At 37.8% G+C, this 24,594-nt stretch overlaps 1 pseudogene; it reads left to right on the forward strand.

Moving 5' to 3' along the window:
• Positions 1-1,529: 1,529 nt before the first annotated feature.
• Positions 1,530-24,594, forward strand: part of LOC112868207 (sterol-4-alpha-carboxylate 3-dehydrogenase, decarboxylating-like) — a 28,568-nt pseudogene continuing 5,503 nt past the window's right edge.

Genomic DNA, 24,594 nt, shown 5'->3' on the forward strand with positions numbered 1-24,594 from the left:
GGGAAAAGAGTCTAATGAAGTTTGGGACTGGAAACTTGGAATCAAAATCAGAAATTTCTGCTAGTAGCCTTTCATCCCTACTCTGCTACTATTAATTTGTGCTATACTTATGTAAAGGCAAATGCAAATTAAAAATAAAAGGCTTTATTCTCCCTGATAAAAATAAGGAAAGAGATTCCTCACCTCCCATATCATACCACTTATTTTAGAAAACTTATAATAAGTTCTTACTCTGTCTCTTTGAAAAATTTGTAAATCCTTTTAAAAGTTAAATTAGGCTTTTGCCACCTTAAGGACCCAAAAATGTCTTTTTCAAGGACCTGGGAAATATCCCATTAAAAAGTAAACACCAAGAAAAATAGCACTGTAGTCTCCCAGTTTCTGTGGAAGGGCATTTATTTTAATAGTTACATACTTATTTTATTTTTCCATTAGAGCAATGATAATTACTACCTCAAAACTATGATTTTATGGGCATTTGTCCTTGATTTGAGAGTTCTCCTAATTTGAGGCTAAAACAATATAGTGAGTTGGTTTAAGATAAATTTAAAGAAAAATACAGCTATCTTTCAATAGGACCAAAAGATTTACAATTTGGTAAACTATGGTCAATAAATTTGAAATCACACTTGTATGTTCCTCAAAACCCTAATTAATACATTTATAGAAAAAAGGGGAGCCTGGGTGGCTCAGTTAAGTGTATGACTTAGGCTCAGGTCATGATATCAGGGTTAGTGAGTTTGAACCCCACATTGGGCTCTCTGTGCTGATATTTCAGAGCCTGAAGCCTGCTTGGGTTTCTGTGACTCCTTCTCACTCTGCCCCTCCCCACTCGGCTCTGTCTCTTGCTCTCTCTAAAAAATGAATAAATATTAAAAAAATTAGAGAGAGAGAAAAAAAGAAGAAAGAAGAGAAATAAAATATTCTTGTAATCATTGTATAGAATCTATTATTTTTAAATTTAGGTTAGACTTGTTTTCAAATATTTAAATTACGAAACACAAAACCTAATTAAATATTATCGTATGAGAGAGCTGTTTTGATTCTACCTAAAAAATCACCATAATTCATAGAAAGCTGGTGTATACAAGACTGTGTACAGGTCTTTTATTGAGCACAAAACAGTAGGTCTTGTTATTTTTACAATTGTTTAATATTCATTCATTAATTCATCCATTAATTAATCAATAAATATTCCTTAAAACTTCTCTTACACACACATAAATGTATGCAAGTCACAAGTTTTACAGTTCACTGAATTATCACAAAATAAACACACCATGGTAGCCAACGTCCAGACCAAGTACCTTTGAAGTTCACTACCTCTCCTTCCCAAAGTCATCACTGTCCTAATTTCTGACCCCAGAAGTTACTGTTTCTTGATTTTTGAGTTTTACATAAAGGGAATCACAATATGTAATTATTTGTGCCACGCTCGCTTTATGGTAGTCCATTGTTTGAATACAGCACAATTACTCCAACCAATCTACTGTTTTTGGAATTTGGGATGTGTCCAGTTTGAGACGATTATGAAGAATGTTATTCAGATATTCTTGTATATGTCTTCCGGCGCACACGTGAATGCACTTTGGGGGGCACCCCTAGTTGTGGAACCGCTGGGTTTGCCAGCGTCAGCTGTAGAGAAAATGCAGGCAGCGTTCCGAAACGGTCACACGTTCACACTCCCACAGGAGCTTCCAAAAGCTGCTCCAGATCCCGGCCAGCTCTGCAGTTTTTACTACTCTGGCAGTGCTCGGTGCCACCTCCTGATGCTTCCGGTACGGTTTTCCCTGATGAGGAGGTGGAACACCTGTCCATCTGTCAGTGGCCTTTCTGGAGGTGGAACACCTGTCCATCTGTCAGTGGCCTTTCTGGTACCCTTGTTTGTAAAGTGTTTTCTAGCCTTTTGCCCGTTTTTTTTTTTTTAATTGGGTTGCTAATTATTTTATTTTTTTTATTTTATTTTTATTTTATTTATTTTATTTTTTTTCTGATTTGTAGTCATTCTTTTTTTTTTAATTTTTTTTTTCAACGTTTATTTATTTTTGGGACAGAGAGAGACAGAGCATGAACGGGGGAGGGGCAGAGAGAGAGGGAGACACAGAATCGGAAACAGGCTCCAGGCTCTGAGCCATCAGCCCACGGACCGCAAGATCGTGACCTGGCTGAAGTCGGACGCTTAACCGACTGCGCCACCCAGGCGCCCCTGTAGTCATTCTTTATATGCTTTATATGTCTGGATGCGAGTTACATCCAGTTACATGTGTTGCCAGTTACATGTGCCTCTCCCAATCTGGGTCTGGTCTTTTCATTGCCTAAATGTGTATTTTGACGAACAGAGCTTTTAATTTTAACATTGTCCACCTTATCAATCTTTTTTATGGCTGACGCTTTTTCTATTCTGTTTAAGAAACCTTCTTTGGGGAACCTGCATGGTTCAATCTTAAGGGTAAGTGTTTGACTTTTGATTTCAGCTCAGGTCATAATCACACCATTCCTGAGTTGGAGCCCCCACATGGGGCTTTGTGCTGACAGTGCAGAGCCTGCTTGAGATTCTCACTCTCCCCTCTCTCTCTTTCCCTACCCCACTTGCTCTCTCTCTTAAAATAAGTAAATAGACTTAAAAAATAAAATAAGAAAAGAAAGGAAAGGAAAGGAAAGGAAAAGAAATCTTCTACCTTAAAATTTTAACCCCCTTCCCCTATTTTACCCATCTCCCCCACCTCCTCCTCTCTGACAACCACCAAATTATTCTCTGTATTTATGAGTCTGTTTTGTTTCAATGAACAAATATTCTTATGTAGTTATTATAAGCCAGCCACCGATCTAGTGTTAGGAATATAATGATGAATGAGAAAGACATAGAATCTGCCCACATTCTAGTATGGAAGGCATGAAATAAATAACTGAATGTCTACTTTGTTATAAAATACTACTGGGTTTTGAATTATCTATAGATTTTATACTTATATTCATTCTATTCTTCTCATTGGAATGGTTATCATGTTAGTAAATTTTTTCATAAATGTTTTGATATAGATAATCCATTTTTGGTCAATAAGGTCAATCTGAAAGATTCAAACATGTGGGCATAGACTGTTTTTTAATATATATATTTGTAAAATATAACAGTTAATGTGGGTTTTCAGTATTAGAATTTCAATTGTGTTAACTCAAGGAATACCAGCTACATCTGTTTCTTCTTATCAATGTTGCAACCACTTTTGTTTTAGAGTTTCTATTTAAGTCATCTTTTAATCCGTTCTTATTTAAAGAGCAGAGAACACTTCATTTGTAGTCTTCTCAAAAAAGCACAATTTCTTTCTTCTAAAGAGCTCAGAACAATGATCTTTTAGTCCTGTGTCATTCTGATATAACTGTTTAATTTTGATTTTAGACTGCCTCTTTTCAGAATGAATACAAAAGTTAGAAAAAAAACAATTTTTTTTATAAACTCATCTTTATTTTTTATTGTCCTTAAAAAAAAGAGGCTCAACCACTGCACCAAATTTAAACTTAGAAAAATAGGTGGGACACAACTTTGCACATATAAATCCTGATTTGGTAGAATTGATTAGTGAAAAACAAACATTTCAGAGCATTTCAGAGAACAGATGGACATATGTAGTGCCACACTACTGCCTTAACTTCAAGTAAGGAAAAGTAATTTTCTTTAAAGAGCTATCTGTCATAGAAGTGAACATAGCTAATGAATTATTTTCTTAATTGCCACTATTTCCACCATTAAGATTTCGTTGCCAAGAAGCCAATTTTAGGAAAGCCTAAACTTTGATCAGATGAAGCTATTTTCTTCTGCTCACCAACTTCAGGTTACCTTGACGTCCTGGATGTATTTCTTCAATTTGCTCACTACAGTAATTGGGATTTTTGTGATAATTCCAATACAAACTAAGAGACTAGACAAGGAGCTTACAGTATTGATTTCACTCAAGAGAATTATGATAATGTTGGGCAAAGAAGTACTATTTCTGTCAGAAATTTCCAATGTAATGACTTGAGAGATTGATTTATAGAACTCTTCCAGAAAAATCAGTAAGACTATTGATTATGCGTATGTGGTAGTTAAGGCATTTTTTGTTTAGCAAAGGTAGGAAGATTGTGCTGAGTCTTCTGAGTTTTACAACATGATACACTGTATATTAAAATCTAAATCGGTGTGATACAGAGAGCTTTAGTCATTTAGGAAATCTTCATGGAGAAGGTAAGACCACATACGGCTAAAGAAGAAGCAGGAGATGGGGGGCAGGTAGGTGAAATAGATAAAGGAGCTTAAGAGGCACAAACTTCTAGTTATAAAATAAGTCACAGAGATGAAAACTACAGCATATGGAATATAGCCAATAATGTGGTAATAACGTATAACAACAACCACTGCACTTATAGCGGCGAGCCCTGAGTAATATATAGAGATGATGAATCAATATTTGTACACCTTAAAACTAATATAACCTTGCATGTTAATTGTACTCCAATACATTTTTAAATAAAAATTAAATGATCTTAAAAAAAAAAAAGAACCAGTAGACCAAAGTATTATAAATATCAGAGGACATAGCAATGGTAACAAAATGTGAAAGCATAAGAAACCCAGAGCATTGGGTTTGTATAGAAAAGTGGTGGTTGTTTTAAAAACAGGGTTAGAGGGGCGCCTGGGTGGCGCAGTCGGTTAAGCATCCGACTTCAGCCAGGTCACGATCTCGCGGCCCGTGAGTTCGAGCCCCGCGTCAGGCTCTGGGCTGATGGCTCGGAGCCTGGAGCCTGTTTCCGATTCTGTGTCTCCCTCTCTCTCTGCCCCTCCCCCGTTCATGCTCTGTCTCTCTCTGTCCCCAAAAAAATAAATAAACGTTGAAAAAAATAAAATTAAAAAAAAAATAAAAACAGGGTTAGAATTCTGCATAAAATGCTAAGAAACTTAATGTAATACATAGGAATAGAAAACTTGATTTTTTTTTGTATTTTTTGGCTGGGTTATTAATTTAGAAGATAAACGTGTGTTAAAGAATATCAAAGTGATACTTCTAAATAATGACTCATGACCAAAAGTTTATTTTTTCTATTTCTCTAAGAGTATGTAGTAACTGTGCTCTTTGCCTATTGGGAGGACCGCCATATCGTGATGGAGCCAGCTAAGTGGGCAGGGTCACATTCTGCCTTTTGGAAAGCAAATTCATTGGGATGAACAAGTTCTATTTCGGGCCTGAGCCACAGGCTAAGAATTTGGGTATCCTGAGGATGGGCACATGGACTCTGTCTGGGAACTCAGAGCTTGGAGCTGCAGTGCAAAGTCCTAAATCCACAGCACAGTCATTGTCCACTCTGGCATTCAGAAAGCAAGTATTTTAGAATAAACGCTTCAGTCAAAAATAAATTTGGCGAGGGCTCATGCGTCGCTCAGTCCCTTAAGCGACTGACTCTTGGTTTTGGCTCAGGTCATGATCTCATGGTTTGTGAGTTTGAGCCCTGCCTTGGGCTCCACGCTGACAGCACAGGGCCTGCTTGGGATTCTCTCTCTGCCTCTGTCTCTGCCCTTCCCCTGCTCGCATACACAAGCTCTCTCCCTCTCTCTCTTTCTCTCTCTCCCTCCCTCCCTCAAAAATAAATAAACTTAAGGGGCGCCTGGGTGGCTCAGACGGTTGGGCATCCGACTTCGGCTCAGGTCATGATCTCACGGTCCGTGAGTTTGAGCCCCGCATCGGGCTCTGTGCTGACAGCTCAGAGCCTGGAGCCTGTTTCAGATTCTGTGTCTCCCTCTCTCTCTGACCCTCCCCCATTCATGCTCTCAAAAATAAATAAACATTAAAAATTTTTTTTAAATAAATAAATAAACTTAAAATTTTTGGAAAAAGAAGCAATCAATATGAGTGAAAAATCCAGAGATTTTAGAGAAGAAAAAAAAAAGTCCCCAAACATGAACAGGAATATGAAAAATATGGAGAGGTTTGACAGTACGTGTGCAGAAACAGATAGTGGAGACAAACTCTGTTCAATATAATGCTGGTGAACTAAAGGATAAATAAATCTTGTTAACTTAGAAACTTTCACAGATAGGAAAACCTTTCTTGCCAGAACAGTATTTCTACACTGCTCTGATATGTTAAACTGGTGAAAAATATTCCTGATCTTGTATCCCCAGAGTGGAATGAAACCAGAAGAAATCTCTAAAAGGCAGTGTCTCCATCTCCATAATAGCTATGCATTTACAATTTCACCATTTTCTGTTCATCAACGCAGTCAGAACTTTATATTAGTTCATGCAGAGAGCCTCATTCCCCTCAAGTCTTGGCACAAGAATCTGGACTTATCTTTGTGTTGCATAAATGTTTTCCTGACAGACTGCTACCCTAGGGGAATCCAATATTCCAAATGTAAGGCCCTGGATTGAACCACCTGGTCTCAATTTCAAAACCTTCAAGTTAATATCTGTAAAAAATTCAAAGTTTTGGATAACAAATTGTACAGGCTAAACTTTCCAAGATTCAGAAAGGAAATAAGAAAAGGGAAAAAAATCATTCATTTAACAAACAGTTGTTGAGCTTGATTAGCATAGAAATAGTCCTCCCATATAACCCTCATATGTATCTCATCTTACAAGGTTTCTCCTCTGGTCAGTTTTTGATATTTGCTATTACATGCCAGAAATATTTGCCTGATTACATGCCAGAAATTTCCATTTAGGTTGAAACAGAATTTTATAAATATGACTCGTGTCCGTGACCAATTTGGAAAGCAGGGAGTAATACATCCATAGGGGAAAATTTTTCACGGGGCTATGGAGGGAAGGAAGTCACTAAGAGGTAGCACAAAGGTTCACCTTTCAAGAGGCATGGCCTACCTCAGAGGTAAGGACAGGACATCCCAAGCCATCTTGTAGACTGAGATATGGAATTGAGCATCCTTTCAGTTACTTCACTGCATGTCTCTGAAGTGTTCAAAGAAATAGCACATCTGAAAGTTATGAAGCTAGAGATTTGGGGACTGCAACGCTACCCTCGGGCATTGAGACTGCAGGAGAGACGAAGAAGCTCTTCTCCCATCTGTCACCCAGCACACAAGAGAAATGAAGGAGCACATTTCTCATTTCAGATGTAGAGACCAGAAAAGAAATACTTCAAATTTAGATCATTGCTTCGTGTTTAGCATTCCTGCACGTGTATCACTTTGGTCCTATTAAACCTGATTGAATACTCAAAAATAAAATCCTCAAGTATGACTAGTAGAGAATGTCTAGTTAAGGAAAAACAATTTATTGTTTACCTCAGTCTTGCCTGTATGCAGAACTAAGTTTAGATCGTGTTTGCTTTAATAACTTTTAAACTTTTAAGCTTTAAAGTTTAAACTTTAAACTTTTAAACTTTTAACTTCTGAGTTGAAATATAGTTAAAATGTGATGCATGTAACTGACTATACAGTTATTGATGATGCAGATGGAATGAAATTATTAGAAATTTTTCAAAATGGTAGAAACATCCTGAATGAAGAAAATGTAGGACTTCTGGGAAAGGTGGCAGTGTGAGGGAGGACCCTACACTGACCTTTTCCCATGGATACAACTAGATAACACCCACATTAGCATAAATAACTTAGAAAATGACCCAAAGGCTGGCAGAACAGACTCTCCACAGCCACATAGAGACAGGCCACATCAAAAATGGTAGGAAGGGCTGAGACGCAGTCGGGAACCGAGCTGACATTTTATTCAACATAGTACTGGAAGTCCTAGCCACAGGAATCAGACAACGAACAGAAATAAAAGGCCTCCAAATTGGTAAAGAAGAAGTAAAACTCACTATTTGCAGATGATGTAATACCATGTATAAAAAAACCCTAAGGAATCACCAAAAAGCTACCGGAACCACTAATTGAATTCAGTAAGTTCGCAGGATATAAAATCAATGTAAAGAAATCACTTGCATTTCTATACACAAATAATGAAGAAGCAGAGAGAGAAATTAAGAAAGCAATTCAATTTACAATTGCACCAAAAAGAATAAAATACCTAAGACTAAACTTAGTCAAGGAGGTGAAAGACCTGCACTCTGAAAACTATGAAACATTGATATAAGAAATTAAAGATAACACCAACAAATGGAAAAATATTCCGTGCTTATAGATTGGGAAAAAAAATATTGCCAAAAAGTCCATACTATCCAACGTAATCCCTATCAAAATACAAACATCATTTATCACAGAGTTAGAAAAAATAATTCTAAAATTTGTATGGAGGCACAAAAGATCCCAAAAGTCTTGAAAAAGAAGAACAAGGGGTGCCTGGGTGGCTCAACTGGTTAAGTGTCTTTCTCTTGATTTTGACTGAGCCCATATTGGGCTCTGGACTGACAGCACAAAGCCTGCTTGGGATTCTCTCTCTCCCTCTCTCTCTGCCCCTACCCTGTTCTCTCTCTCTCTCCCTCTCTCTCTCTTTTTCAAAATAAATGAAAAAAAATTTAAGAGGAAAAAGGAGAGTAAACATAGAGGTATCACAATCCCAAATTTCAAGGTGTACAATAAAGCTGTAGTATGGTATTGACACAAAAATAGCACATCGATCAATAGAACAGAATAGAGAGCTCAGAAGTAAACCCACAATTAAATGTTTATGTTTGTTGGTCAAATATGTTTATATTTTACAAAACAGGAAAGACTATCCAATGGGAAAAATTCTCTTCAACAAATGGTGTTGGGAAAACTGGATAGCTGCCTGCAAAAGAATGAAACGAGACCACTATCTATCACCATACACAGAAATAAACTCAAAATGGATTAAAGGCCTAAATATGAGACCTGAAACCATAAATCCTAGAAGAGAGCACAGACAGTAGTTTCTGTGACATTGGCCATAGCAAAATACTTCTAAGCATGTCTCCTGAGACCAGGGAAACAAAAGCAAAAATAAACTGTAGGGACAACATCAAAATAAAAAGCTACTGCACAGCAAAGGACATACTCAACAAAGCATTAAGACAACCTACTGATTTCTACCAAACATTTAAAGAGGAGTTAATACCTATTTTTCTCAAACTATTCCAAAAATGGAAGGAAAACTTCCAAGTTAATTCTATGAGATCAGCATTACTCTGATACCAAAACCGGACAAAGACATTATAGCAGAAAAGAGAGTAATACAAGCCAATATCTCTGAATGAATATTGATGCAAAAATCCTCAACAAAATAATAGCAAACTGAATCCAACAATACATTTAAAAAATTAATTCACCATGATCAAAAGGAATTTATTTCCAGGATGCCAGTGTAGTTCAATATTCACAAATCAATCAGTGTGATGCGTCGCATCAACAAGAGAAAGAATAAAATCCATATGATCATTTCAGTAGAAGCAGAAAAAGCATTTGACAAAGTACAACATCCATTGATGATAAAAAACACTCAACGAAGTAGGTTAAGTCGAAACATAGCTCAACATAAAAAGGTTTTGTATGAAAAACCTATAGCTAACATCATTCTCACTGGGAAAAAATAAAGCTTTTCCCCTAAGGTTTTTGCATTAAATTAACCTAACACTTAGTGGCTTAACATAACATTTTTACTGCACCATTTCTGTGAGTCAGGAATCTAGGCATAGTTTGTCTTGTTCCTCTGGCTCTGGGCCTCTCACAAGGCTGCAATGAAGGTGTTGGACAAAACTGTAGTCTTACTTTTAAAATTATTTTTAGTAGTTTTATTGAGGCACAATTTACACACAACTGTACATATTAAATGTGTACAGGTTGATGAGTTTAGACATAAGCAAACACCTGTGATACCATGATTGCAATTAAGGTAAATATACACATCACCTCCAAAAATTATCTCATGTCCCTGTTTCTGTTTTTATTTTTGTAGCAAGAACAGTTAACACGTGATCTACCCTCTTAACCACATTTTGAAGCTCACAATACCTCTATTGCGAACTGTAGGTACTGTGTTGTAGAGTAGAATTCTGGAACTTAGTCATCTAGTATAGCAGAAACTATGTCCTTTGAAAAACAGCTGTCCATATCCGCCTCATCTCAGTCCCTGTTACTATTGTGTTCTCTGCCTCTATGAGTTTGACCATTTTAGATACCTCACACAAGTGGAATCATACAGTGTTTGTCCTTCTATGCCTGGCTTATTTCACTTACCGTAATGTCCTCCAGCTTCATCCGTGTTGCTGAAAATGGCAGGATTTCCTTCCTTTTTTATGCCTGAAAGATATTTTATTGTATGTATATACCATATTATCTTTACTTATTGGTTGACACATACAAGTCATTTCCATATATTGGCTATTGTGAATAATACTGCACTGAACATGGAAAAGAGACATGGTGTCTCTTTAAGATTTGATTTCAGTTCTTTTGAATATACACTCAAAAGAGGGATTATTGGATCATATGGTAGTTCTATTTTTAATTTTTTTTTTTAATTTTTTTTTTTCAACGTTTATTTATTTTTGCGACAGAGAGAGACAGAGCATGAACGGGGGAGGGCAGAGAGAGAGGGAGACACAGAATCGGAAACAGGCTCCAGGCTCTGAGCCATCAGCCCAGAGCCTGACGCGGGGCTGGAACTTGCGGACGGCAAGATCGTGACCTGGCTGAAGTCGGACGCTTAACCGACTGCGCCACCCAGGCGCCCCTATTTTTAATTTTTTAAGAACCCTCCCTACTGCCTTCCAAGGCTGCCACAGCATTTTATGTTCCCACAAACAGTATACAACTGATTTACAATAGCATCAAAAAAAATATGATACTTAGGAAAAACTTAACCAAAGAAGTGAAAGATTTCTAAACTAAAAACTATAAATATTTATAAAAGAAATTAAAGGAAACACAACTGAATGGAAAGATATTCCTTGTTTATGAACTGGAAGATTTAATATTGTTACTGTCCATACCACCTAAAGCGATCTATAGATTCAATGCTACCCCTATTAAAATCCCAATGGTATATTGTACATAAATGAAAAAAAAAATACAGAATTCATATGGAATGATAAAATTCCCAGTGTAGCCAAAGTAATCTTGAGAAAAGCTTGAGGCAGCACACTCCCTGATTTCAAAGTTATAGAGCTATAGTAATTAAAACAGTATGGCACTGGCATAAAGATACACATAGAGCCCAATGGAACAGGTTAGAGAGTCTAGGAATCAGCTCATCCATATAAGGTCAGCTGATCTTTGACAAAAGTTGATCTTTGACAAGAGAGCCAAGAATACACACTGGGAAAGGACGGTTTCCAATAAGTGGGATAGAAAAAACTCCGGATATCCACATGCAAAAATAAATAAATAAACAAAATTGGACCACAAGATTGCACAAAAATCTACTCAAATTGGGAGTGCCTGGATGGCTCAGTTGGTTAAGCATCCTACTTTTGCTCAGGTCATGATCTCACAGTTTGTGGGTTCAAGCTCCATATTGGGCTCTATGCTGATAGCTCAGAGCCTGGAGACTGCTTCAGATTCTGTGTCTCCCTCTCTCTTTCTACCCCCCCCACTCATGCTCTGTCTCTGTCTGTCTCTCAAAAATAAATAAAACATTAAAAAGTTGTTTTAAAACTCAAATGGACTGAGAACTGAAATGTAAGACCTGAAGCTGTAAAAATCTTGGAAGAAAAGAAAAAGTAAAAGCTTCTTGACATTAGTCTTAGCAATGATGTTATTGGAGGACATCAAAATAAATCACAGGCAATAAAAGCAAAAATACACATCAAACAAAAAAGTTTCTGCACAGCAAAGAAAACAATAAACAAAATGAATGGCAAACTATGGGATGGAAGAAAATATTTGTAAGCCATGTACCTGATAAGAGATTAATATCCAAAATATATAAGGAAATCCTACAACTCAATAGCAACAAACAAACAAAAAATAACTTAAAAACGGGGAAAAGACTTGAACAGACATTCCTCCAAAAATGGCATCCAAATGGCCAACAGGTATACGAAAAGATGTTCAACATCATTAATTATCAGGGAAATGCAAATGAAAACCACAATAAGACACTACTTTACACTGTTAAGATGGCAATTAATCCTGTGAAGATATAGTCTTGTTTTAAGACTTGAATTGGAGTGAATTCACAATAATGAATTATTGGTTTTGATAAGATTCAGCGCCTCACAAGCTTTTGGCTTCAGATCCTTGTTTCCCTGCCATGGAGAACATACTACTATGTAAGCAAAGGGGAGAGGGAAAATAAGTAACAAGACAGAAGTCACTATATTCTTTAATTTGATCTAGGAACCAACATCCTATAATTTTTGCCATGTGCTATTCATAAAAAGTAGGTCACTAAGCCTATACCTTACACAAGGGCATAAATACCAGTAGACAGAGATCACTGGGAGCTATTTTAGATTCAGCCTACCATATATTAGAAAATAAAACTGTGCTTCACTGAATCTTAGGAATAAAACTACGCATACTTTTTCAGAGTTTTGTTTTTTTTTTTTTACTGTTTTTTTTACTTATTTGTAGGTTTTCTTTAAAAATTTCTGCTCAACTACTTTCCACACTTTGGTTCCTGAACTCAATAGTTTACCATTGCTTATTTATTTAGAGTGTATACTTCATCCTGAAAGACAATATCCTTTCTTTTAGGGTAATGTCTCAAACTGGCACATCAGCAGAATATTGAAAAGACCATTCAACTATTTTATCAGGTTGGCAACTTCAGAGTGTGGTATGTGATAGACCAGTGTGGAACCCCCCCATGCTCTTCTGCCCATTGCTGTGCCTCTTTGCTAAGAAGTGGATGCCTTAGTTTGAGATGATGTTGTGAAGCATTCAGTGTCAATGGCTGAAAGTCTTTGTAAGTTCTCAAAGTTCAGGAAGCAAAGGAAAATGCATACTTGGAATGTGTTTTATAAATGTTCGTGTTCCCCCCAATTCATATGTTGAAATATCAACGTGATGGTATTAGGAGGTGGGGCCTTTGAGAAGTGCTTAGGTCCTTAAAGCCATCATGAATGGAATTAGTGACCTTATAGAAGAGGTCCCAGAGACCTAGCTCAATCCTTTCCCATATGAGGACACAGCAAGAAATCACAGTCTACAGCACAGAAGAGGACCGTCACCAGTACCAGACCATACTGTCATCCCAATCTTGGACTTCCAATTTCCAGAACTGTGAGAAATAAAGTCCTATTGTTTAAATATTACCCAGTCTTTTTTATTTTACTATAGCATCCCAAACAGACTAAGACAATGTGTGAATTTCAATCAAGAGCAATTGATTTCAGGGGTGCCTAGGTGGCTCTGTCGCTTAAGCATCCGGCTCTTGGTCTCGGCTCAGGTCATGATCTCACAGTTTGTGGGATGGAGCCCCCTGTGGGGCTCTGCGTTGTGGGTGTGGGGTCTGCTTGGGATTCTGTCTCACCCTCTCTCTCTCTCTCTGCCCCTTTCCTGCTGGTGCTCTATTTGTCTCAAAATAAATAAATAAATGTGTTTTTTGTTTTTTTTTAAGAGGAATTGCTTTCAGGGTAGAAGGGGTTCAAGAGAATATATTGCCACCAAATTGGCCTTCTTAAGATGGTGCCATATCAGGGGCTTACCACTGGTCTCTGTTGCTGGCAGTTGGGATAGTCAGCAGCGATGAGTAGCAGTCTTCATGAGGTGATCCAGGCTTTCGGGTTTATGTATAGCCCTCGTCCCTGTCATCATGGTTACTGCATCCATTTGTTTAATTTGCCAGCAATGGTTTGCCAATAGCTAACTATGCTGTGCGGTGTAATTTTATCTATTTGGTTATTTAGTACTTCTTCTATTGGTAAAGGTGGATCAATTCTACAAGGCATTCATTTATATGAGTGATACAAAAACCTTACACACTTTGTACCCACTCCTATCTGTCCATCCACACACCTCTTCACAGCCCTCCTTACCCTTATCTTCCAAACTTTATCCTCCAGTCCCCTGACTAATCTGTCTACATTCTTGCTTTAGGCACATCTCTTGCTCCACCATGTTGATGACTACGTGCATAGTGTGGAAACTTTTGTACAGATTCTCCTTCTGCATCATCGTTCAAAGCCACTTCTAAGTATGAGTATCGTGCATCAGCATTCCATTTTCAGTTAGCCCCAACACACCAAACTGACATATCTATGAACCAGCCTTGATTTTTTTCCCATTTCTGTCAGCTTGTTATAAGAGAACTCACTCCATTTTGGCATAGGTGTAAGATGAAGATAGGCAGATAAGCAGCATGTAACTGTGGTGGATGACTATAGTTAAGGCCTGGCCCATCTGCTAATGTAACTTCTTGTACCTTTTTTTGTTTAAGCTTATTTATTTATTTTGTGAAAAAGAGAGCATGCATGCACACAGACTAGTGGAGGAGGGACAGAGAGAGAGGCTGAGAGAGAGAATCCCAAGCAAGCACTGCAATGTCAGCACGGACCCTGATGTGGGGCTTGAACTCACGAACTGTGAGATCAGAACCTGGTCCGAAATCAAGAGTTGGACACTCAACCAGCTGAGCCACCCAGGCACCCCATCTTCTTGTGCCTTTGACATTGATCATGCTTATCCTAGACATATCACTTTTATCTAACAGGGGATTGCTACTGAGCCTACCTAAATTTATGATTTGATTCATTTTACCCATGATGGATATCTCCGATGGCATAGATGCTTGATGTCTCATGGTTACACAGTTCATCAATATTAGTTCTTAACAAAACAACAGAATGCTTTATGCTTTATGAGTGGTGCTACAGATGGCATGGGGACTTTCTCTAGAAACACAAAAGTATTTGTTATAACTTTTCTATTACAGCTTGCATGACATCTTTTCCCACCACACATACAAAAAGGCTTCCTATATCTGTGACTCAAGAGACAGAGCTCCTTGCAACACACCTTGGATCTGCCTCAGAGCCATACTGGAAGCTAGTTCTCAGCCTTCCATGTCACTGGGTAAATTAGTTGGAGTAATATTCTCAAGTACACAATATGCTACCTTCAGAACTTGAAGATGCCTAACAAATGTTCTCTGCCTCTTCCTCAAAGTATACCTGAGAGATGTCCTCTCAGCCATAATAACACACACTTATCCCACATGCAAAAAAAAAAAAAAAAAAAAAAAAAAAAAAAAAAAAAAAAACCCTCATCCCCACTCTATCCAAAAATCCTTGAAAGTCTTAACGAAACATAATATCAGGCTTAAATTCTTGGATCTGGTAAAGTATATCAAGTCTAAACATGTATTCTCTTGATTTAGAGACCTGTAAATTTAATGAGAGAGAGAGAAAAGCAAACATACAAGTAAATTTTTTGACCTCATGCATACATCACTTAGTTTTGGAAATAGAAACCAGAGAACTCTCTAAAACACACTCCCATTTGAAGAAAAAAAAAGTGCATAGAAGTCACTACTCCTTGGCAACTCAGAATTCCTGCTATGCAAGTGTTTCCATGCCTCTGTCCTCTGGAAGTCAAAAATGTTCTTTGATTAGGTCCCAGTTCTGCTTCCTGGGAGTGGTTCTCAGCCACCTAAGGGGATTAGTCTTTTGTCATCATCTTTCTCCAGTTCTAAAGAGGTTGTTAAAGGATGCGCCCTCTTTCCTTTGACTAATTTCTGCCTGCAAAATTGGGAACCCAAAAGTTATTTTAGATATTAAACAGCTTCAGTCCATTTTAGCCCTGGCTAGTGGTACTTTAGCCAAGCATCCCCAAATCCAGGGGTTTTATTTACTTGATCCCAGTCAACTACATTTATAAAAGAACAAATGTGTGGGCTTTATCATGTATTCTGTTTCCATGAACCGTATTTCTAAGGCCACAGACCTTTGGGTGCTTTGAGTAGTATGGCCCATTAGGAGTCTGCGGGGCTATGCTTTCTAGAGGCCCTTTTATTCTCTGCAAGACATACTAGGTCTCACCCTAAATCTTTTAAATAGTTTAGGAAAGCACAGGAGGACTACTCCTTAGGGTCTACATCCCTAAGCTACATCTTAAAGGCCCTTGATTTTTTCTTTGCCCCCAAACTGCATCTATCTTAATTTGATAATATTTTACCGGTTTGCAGGGTTAGAGAGCCTGAAGAATTTTAAAGACTTTTATAAACCAGTGCATTGTGGAAACTCTCTATTGCCCCTTCATTCTGTTTACTAACTGGATAGTCCTCTACTGAGCTCATGTCTCACTTTCATTACCTGATTACATCCACCTAAATGAAGTTAGATCTCTCATTCTGCACTCTGCCTGGAGTCCATCTTATCCAAATCTACAAATTATTACATGTGATATCAGTCTTCCCAAGAATCAAAAAGGGCACGTTTTACAAACATTTAATGACAGCATCATATGGGCTATCATTTTCTAAGCCTCCTATATGAGCTTCTTTCTCTTGCCATCCAGGCTTAAAATCAGTGCCCCATATTTTAGTTTTTTTATCAGCATTCCACTTCAAGTACCACTTTTTGCATCAGATGACTTTTGCTTTATAACAACCACAAAAATCAGCGAGATACCAAAACAATAATTTACTTCTCACACATCTTACCAGGTTCCCTCTACTTTTGCCAGTTGAATTCACTCACACGTCAGTGGAACTACTGAGTTTGGGTAGTGCTACTTCAAACAAAGGTCCCTGGAGTGGCTTTTCTACATGATTCTCACAACCTCGTTGGACCAGCAAGCTAGCCAGGGCATGGTATTCTCACGGAAATAATAAAAGTGCCAAAGCATATGTTCAAGCACATTTCAGTCCCTACATGCTGAAAAAGCTCTTGCTTTTAGCCTCCCATTGGCCACACCAAGTTACTTTATTAGCTAGCCCAGAATCCAAGGGGGCAAACATACTTTGTGTTTTGGGGGAGGATTTGCAAAATTACATGGAAACAATGCCATCTGAGGAAGCAATGATACCTACTTTACTACTAAAGTAGTTTTGCAGAAAAGATAATGAATATGATGCATTTTATACTCAAAAATACATATAAACATCCAGGGTATATCCAGGAGGCAACTGAGGTCAAAGACTTGGTGATATCAAAGCTAGAGAAGTAGATTTGGGCAACACTGGTATATGGATATGCAACAATTTTGCAGTACATACAAAATCATTAGGATAAAAAGATTGTATGTTATAATAAATACAAATTCATTGGGGTAGACAGTAGATGACAAGGCAGAAGAGGATGCTAAAGTGTATAAAGTACAAGTGAGTATATGGTGGGCACCAGAAATAAAAGAGTTTGAGAGAAGAAGTTGTAAGATGTACAGAAAGGTAAATAAGGCTGAAACCCAGAAATAGATAATTACGTTTGACAAGTAAGAGGTCTAATTTCCATGTTACAGACATATGAAATAATCACATAATTTATACGTGGGTTTAATGATATCTAAATACAAATCATGCATCATAGCATCTGACTTTAGGGCTGCCTGCCCTAAGATCAATTTAATAAACATAAGACCTTGCTCATCATATTCCTAGGGGCAAATTAAATATTAAAGTTCTTTGATATCTACATCTAAGAAACTCTTATAATTAGATGCATATGGAAGGAGAGTAATTCAAATGACAAAAGCTGAAAAAAAATTAGTATGGCAATGCCTCTTCAGCCTGTCTCATTTACAATATGAGTAATAAAAAATATAATTAGAATAAAGCACTTTAGGAAGAACAAATTCCCCAAGCCTACCCTACAAGTTTCAACTCTGTGTTCCAGGGGAACTTATCTAAATGAGCAAAAAGAAAATGCAACCCACAGGGAATAACAAAATCATAAGTAATATCAGTAAAGTTGTTTGCTCCCCACAAGAGCACACTCAATAATATCAGTTGGAATTCCATACAAGAAGAGATAAAGTGTTAGATTCTGGTCCATTAGGAATAATTTGCTATCTATCCGATTCTAACTTGTTCAGATAGATTAAATAGTTAAAGAATGCTATAATGGAAATGCCTAGCAAAGCTTTATCTATTTTTTTTACAAACATGGCACAAAACAAAATTATTTTGATCACACAGTTTGATTTTGTGTATGCAAGTATTATAAGTTGAACTGTGTGTTCCCCAAAAGGATATATTAAAGTCATATTCCCCAGTACCTAAGAATGTAAATTTATGGGGCGGGGGGGGGGGCACCTGGGTGGCTCAGTTGGTTGATCGTCTGACTTTGACTCAGCTCATAATTTCACAGCTTGTGAGTTCAAGCCCCACATCAGGCTCTGTGCTGACAGCTCAGAGCCTGAAGCCTGCTTTGGATTCTCTCTCTCTGCCCGTCCCTTGCTTGTGTACACACATTCTCTCTCTCTGTCTCTCAAAAGGAAGAAAGAAAGAAAGAAAGAAAGAAAGAAAGAAAGAAAGAAAGAAAGTTATTGCAGATGTAACTAATTAAGATGAAGTCATGCTGGAGTAGAGTGGGCCTTCAGTATAACATCACTGTTGTACATATAAGATGGTCCCTTGAAGATGGAGACACAGAGAGAAGACCATGTGAAACAGAGGACTGGAGTGACACATGGATAAGCCAAGAAACATCCAGGATTGCCAGCAAACCACCAGAAGCTAGAAAGAGGCAAGGGATGACTCCTCTATATATTTCAGAGCCAGCATCGTTCTACCAACATCTTGACTTGAGACTTCCAGCTCCTAGAACTGGTAGAAAATAAATTTCTATTGTTTTGAGCCACTCAGTCCATGGTAGGTACTCTGTCATGGCTGCCCTAGACAGCTAACACAGCACGTCTCAATCTAACTGAATATAAGCAACTTACACATACATTTATATTCTATATGAAGATTTGGTGGCGACTTTAAAGGTGCCCATTTCATAAAATAATTAGCCAGACACAAATTTTTAAAAAGCAAGATTAGCAACATTACTGGTGAATATTCAAAAGGGGAGGATGTAGATTAGCAATTGTTTAAATGACTTAACAGAAAAATACACCCTGTTGATAAGGAGGCAAATTTTAATAAGATATGATGTTTGGTGGCTTTAAAGTCAGGCAATCTTGATGTAAAAACATCCAGTTCCACCATTAACTAACTGCTTGAGGTCAAGCAGTTTATTTGATTTTCCCAAGAGCCAGTTTCCTTATGTGTAGAATGAAGATTATAATAATATCTGTCCCACAGAGTTTTCATAAAGACTTAAGTATATTTTCTTTAAAGCATAGTTCCAGTGCATAATGAGGGTGTTATTCTTATTCTCTTACCTGATAAACTTTTGTATCTTTTTAGAAATCCTCATTCCTCACTAATGCAAATGAGAATATTTGCCTTTCATTTTCTTTTTTTAAATGTTTTTTATTTATTTTGAGAGAGTGTGTGTGTGCACAAGTCAGGGAGGTACAGAGAGAGAGGGAGATAGAGAATCTTATGCAAGTTCCACACTCATTGCAGAGCTCGACACGGGGCTTGATTTCACGTGTCATTTTATTTTATCATCATATTTCCACATCCTCTAGCCAACCTTCACTTCAAAGATGAAATGTATGCTCTATCCTATCAGTGATTAGGTGTAAAAATGTACAGTCTCTACCATCAGACAAATCTAGTCTTCCTCCCAGTCCGGGAAGACTCAGACAATGCATCTAAACTCTCAAAGTATCTATTTGTTGTGCTATATAATAACATTATAATAATGTGTACCTCATATTAAGTGCAAAATATACACAGAGAGTCTGAAACATAGAAGCTCAAAAGTTTCTGGGGCGGACCTCTCCAACCCCTCAATTCATTCGGGCACCAGTTTCAATTCAGGTTATCTCCATGGTTTTTAGCTTTACCAGGGCCTCAGCCCTCATTGCCTCACGACAGAATCACTCAAACACTTTTCTAAACTAACTCCCTCAGCTTTGATCTCTCCACCCAGTCCTACGCATCCAGCATACTAGTAATAGAATGAACTTTATGGTGCTATTATGCCTTAAAAAAAAAAGACACCTGTTCACCATTGATAATCCTTCTTTCTGACTTGCCATAGTCGTTATAATCTAGTTTCACCCCACTGCAATCAACACTGTAATACACCACCCAGATCCCTACCGATGAAGGAGTACATCATTGAAGTTGCCCCAGTTACAGAGTGCTGACAGTAGACAGCTCTCAACTTCCAGGAACATCAGAGATTGCCTTATTGCACAGAGTCACTGCAGATGTTATGCCCCCTTCCCAGGCTTCCCAACACCCAATGGCTCATCAACGAAGGCATACAGAGTCCGGATCAAGTTGGCCTATAAAGCTGAAAGGTCATTCTAGCTCCAGAGCTCTCTCCATGGGTTTGGCAGAGGCTATGATTGGAATTGCATTCTCAACATCTCCTTCTTCCCGCTCCTGCCTGAGTGCCTTTCTTTCACAACTGTGGATCCCAAGGGCTGCCCCTAAAAATCACCCTTCTTAACAAATTCCATCTCACAGTTGACTTTCCAGGATATGAATCTGACACATCCACCTAAGCCAGCTTTGTTTCAAAGAAGCCATCACTATAAATGGTTGTCAAGGTCGGCTTTTCTTCTCTCTTTAGCAAACTAATCACACACATACAATCATTTGTTCATCTATGCCTTCATTTTTTGAAAATGAGTAGAGCATTCTTCCTTCCCTGTAGGCTTCTTTCCTGTAGACTAGGAGGGGAACATAAGCATTTAAAATAAATGTGATGTGGGGCGCCTGGGTGGCGCAGTCGGTTAAGCGTCCGGCTTCAGCCAGGTCACGATCTCGCGGTCCGTGAGTTCGAGCCCCGCGTCAGGCTCTGGGCTGATGGCTCAGAGCCTGGAGCCTGTTTCCGATTCTGTGTCTCCCTCTCTCTCTGCCCCTCCCCCGTTCATGCTCTGTCTCTCTCTGTCCCAAAAAAAATAAATAAAAACGTTGGAAAAAAAAATTTAAAATAAATGTGATGAAAACAGGATAGTAGCTCTTCTAGAGGTAGGTGTGACGTCCATATGAGTGCACATAAGGAGCTAGAAATTGTTATTGCTGTGCTGGTTCATGGGCAATTCTGCGGCATCTTTTTTCTTCTCTCTGTTAATGACAAACTCAATATTCACCTCTTTGAGGGAGTTCCTCCTGGCAAGTCTTCTCACGCCATTTATTTAGATTTTTTGCTGCCACTTATGTACATCTTTCTGGTGAAAATATCATTACTTTTACTTTTAATTTAAAACATGTGCCTACAATAGGCAAATGTATAAAGTACAGAGTTTCGCAGAATTGATTGGGGAGATGATATGTGTAAGTTAGGCATTTTCCCAGATACCCCAGCTGTCAGTCTGAACAACTCTCTGGAATGTATGGAAATGGCAATAAGAGATTTCAAGATAAAACATACAGGTTCCATTGAGACAGGGTTCACTATTTTCAAAAATAAAATAATATTGATCTCTACAGCTCTGCTAAAATGTTCTCTCTCTTTCCATATCTCCAAATAAAGGCAGGGAAGTGTTTTAAAAAGCTGGGAACACAACAAAAGTTAACTTTCACTTTACCCAGTAATTCTTCACTTATTACTCCAATACTAAGATGTTCTACCTATGTCAAAATGACACCCTATCACCTTACCCAGAACCCATAGAACAAGTTAGGAGCTCAATAAACATGTAAAATGAATACTTGATGAATAAATTAATAAGTTACCTGCAGCTTCTTTTCCATTAAAAATCTGAAAAGCATACTCTTTGAAAAGCATTTTTGCATGCATATACTGTAAATATATTATAAGGCTTTGCCTCTAAATTTCTAGAGTTAAAGGAATAAAAAATAGAGTGTTAAGATAAAACCAAATAGGCAAGTAAGAAGCCAAGTCACATAGGATTGTAGAATCACTACCATATCCCAAAAGAAAGAGTAACATACACAGAAGTTCTAATTTGCACCTTTTTCGGTAGGTAATTGCATTTTCAGGACTTATATATTTAAAGTTATTCTGTACTATTTGCTTTATAGAATTTTTCAGTGATAATTATGCCAAAAGTCATGTCTAAATCACCACTTTTGTATGAACTTGCTCTAAATTTAATACTTTACTCAATAGCTGTTCCTATGTTTTCTTAGCAACATTTCAATGATTTAAAGAGAATATTTTAAAAAGTTGTAGATATTCTATTTGGGATGAACATACTAATCAATTATTCTTTCCAAGACACTTAAGTATACTTCAAATAAAAATTCTTGACTTTTTCATTATAGGTGTGGGTAACATTAATAGCTTTGAAAAAACAAATTGCAGTGAGCTGATTACTTCACCACGATTACACTACCATAAATTACAGGAAGGAGGAACCCAAGGCTTAACCTCCTGCGTGTTTCTCCTACAATGAGATTCTTACTGATTGTCCAAGACTTTTAAAAAGCACTGATATTAAAATATTTAGTGTGAGCGCTGTAGGATATTGGATCAAATGGAGAATTTAAGGTTGGAACAACACAACTGGATTTGGGATAAAGCAGTAACAGGAGGTGGTGGACTTAAATCTAATTCTAACATTTAAACTCAAATGTCCCAGTAAAAAAAGAGAACTACAGGCCAATATCCCTGATGAATATGGATGCAAAAATTCTCAATAAGATACTAGCAAATCGAATTCAACGGCATATAAAAAGAATTATTCACCATGATCAAGTGGGATTCATTCCTGGGATGCAGGGCTGGTTCAACATTCGCAAATCAATCAACGTGATACATCACATTAACACAAAAAAAGAGAAGAACCATATGATCCTGTCAATCGATGCAGAAAAGGCCTTTGACAAAATCCAGCACCCTTTCTTAATAAAAACCCTTGAGAAAGTCGGGATAGAAGGAACATACTTAAAGATCATAAAAGCCATTTATGAAAAGCCCACAGCTAACATCATCCTCAACGGGGAAAAACTGAGAGCTTTTTCCCTGAGATCAGGAACACGACAGGGATGCCCACTCTCACCGCTGTTGTTTAACATAGTGCTGGAAGTTCTAGCATCAGCAATCAGACAGCAAAAGGAAATCAAAGGCATCAAAATTGGCAAAGATGAAGTCAAGCTTTCGCTTTTTGCAGATGACATGATATTATACATGGAAAATCCGATAGACTCCACCAAAAGTCTGCTAGAACTGATACATGAATTCAGCAAAGTTGCAGGATACACAATCAATGTACAGAAATCAGTTGCATTCTTATACACTAACAATGAAGCAACAGAAAGACAAATAAAGAAACTGATCCCATTCACAATTGCACCAAGAAGCATAAAATACCTAGGAATAAATCTAACCAAAGATGTAAAGGATCTGTGTGCTGAAAACTATAGAAAGCTTATGAAGGTAATTGAAGAAGATTTAAAGAAATGGAAAGACATTCCCTGCTCATGGATTGGAAGAATAAATATTGTCAAAATGTCAATACTACCCAAAGCTATCTACACATTCAATGCAATCCCAATCAAAATTGCACCAGCATTCTTCTCAAAGCTAGAACAAGCAATCCTAAAATTCATATGGAACCACAAAAGGCCCCGAATAGCCAAAGTAATTTTGAAGAAGAAGACCAAAGCAGGAGGCATCACAATCCCAGACTTTAGCCTCTACTACAAAGCTGTCATCATCAAGACAGCATGGTATTGGCAGAAAAACAGACACATAGACCAATGGAATAGAATAGAAACCCCAGAACTAGACCCACAAACGTATGGCCAACTCATCTTTGACAAAGCAGGAAAGAACATCCAATGGAAAAAAGACAGTCTCTTTAACAAATGGTGCTGGGAGAACTGGACAGCAACATGCAGAAGGTTGAAACTAGACCACTTTCTCACACCATTCACAAAAATAAACTCAAAATGGATAAAGGACCTGAATGTGAGACAGGAAACCATCAAAACCTTAGAGGAGAAAGCAGGAAAAGACCTCTCTGACCTCAGCCGTAGCAACCTCTTACTCGACACATCCCCAAAGGCAAGGGAATTAAAAGCAAAAGTGAATTACTGGGACCTTATGAAGATAAAAAGCTTCTGCACAGCAAAGGAAACAACCAACAAAACTAAAAGGCAACCAACAGAATAGGAAAAGATATTTGCAAATGACATATCGGACAAAGGGCTAGTATCCAAAATCTATAAAGAGCTCACCAAACTCCACACCCGAAAAGCAAATAACCCAGTGAAGAAATGGGCAGAAAACATGAATAGACACTTCTCTAAAGAAGACATCCGGATGGCCAACAGGCACATGAAAAGATGCTCAGCGTCGCTCCTTATCAGGGAAATACAAATCAAAACCACACTCAGGTATCACCTCACGCCAGTCAGAGTGGCCAAAATGAACAAATCAGGAGACTATAGATGCTGGAGAGGATGTGGAGAAACGGGAACCCTCTTGCACTGTTGGTGGGAATGCAAATTGGTGCAGCCGCTCTGGAAAGCAGTGTGGAGGTTCCTCAGAAAATTAAAAATAGACCTACCCTATGACCCAGCAATAGCACTGCTAGGAATTTATCCAAGGGACACAGGAGTACTGATGCATAGGGGCACTTGTACCCCAATGTTCATAGCAGCACTCTCAACAATAGCCAAATTATGGAAAGAGCCTAAATGTCCATCAACTGATGAATGGATAAAGAAATTGTGGTTTATATACACAATGGAATACTACGTGG

This window comes from Puma concolor, chromosome D3 (assembly GCF_028749965.1).
Source record: "Puma concolor isolate L17-30 chromosome D3, mPumCon1.1.hap2, whole genome shotgun sequence".
NCBI classification, from domain to species: domain Eukaryota; kingdom Metazoa; phylum Chordata; class Mammalia; order Carnivora; family Felidae; genus Puma; species Puma concolor.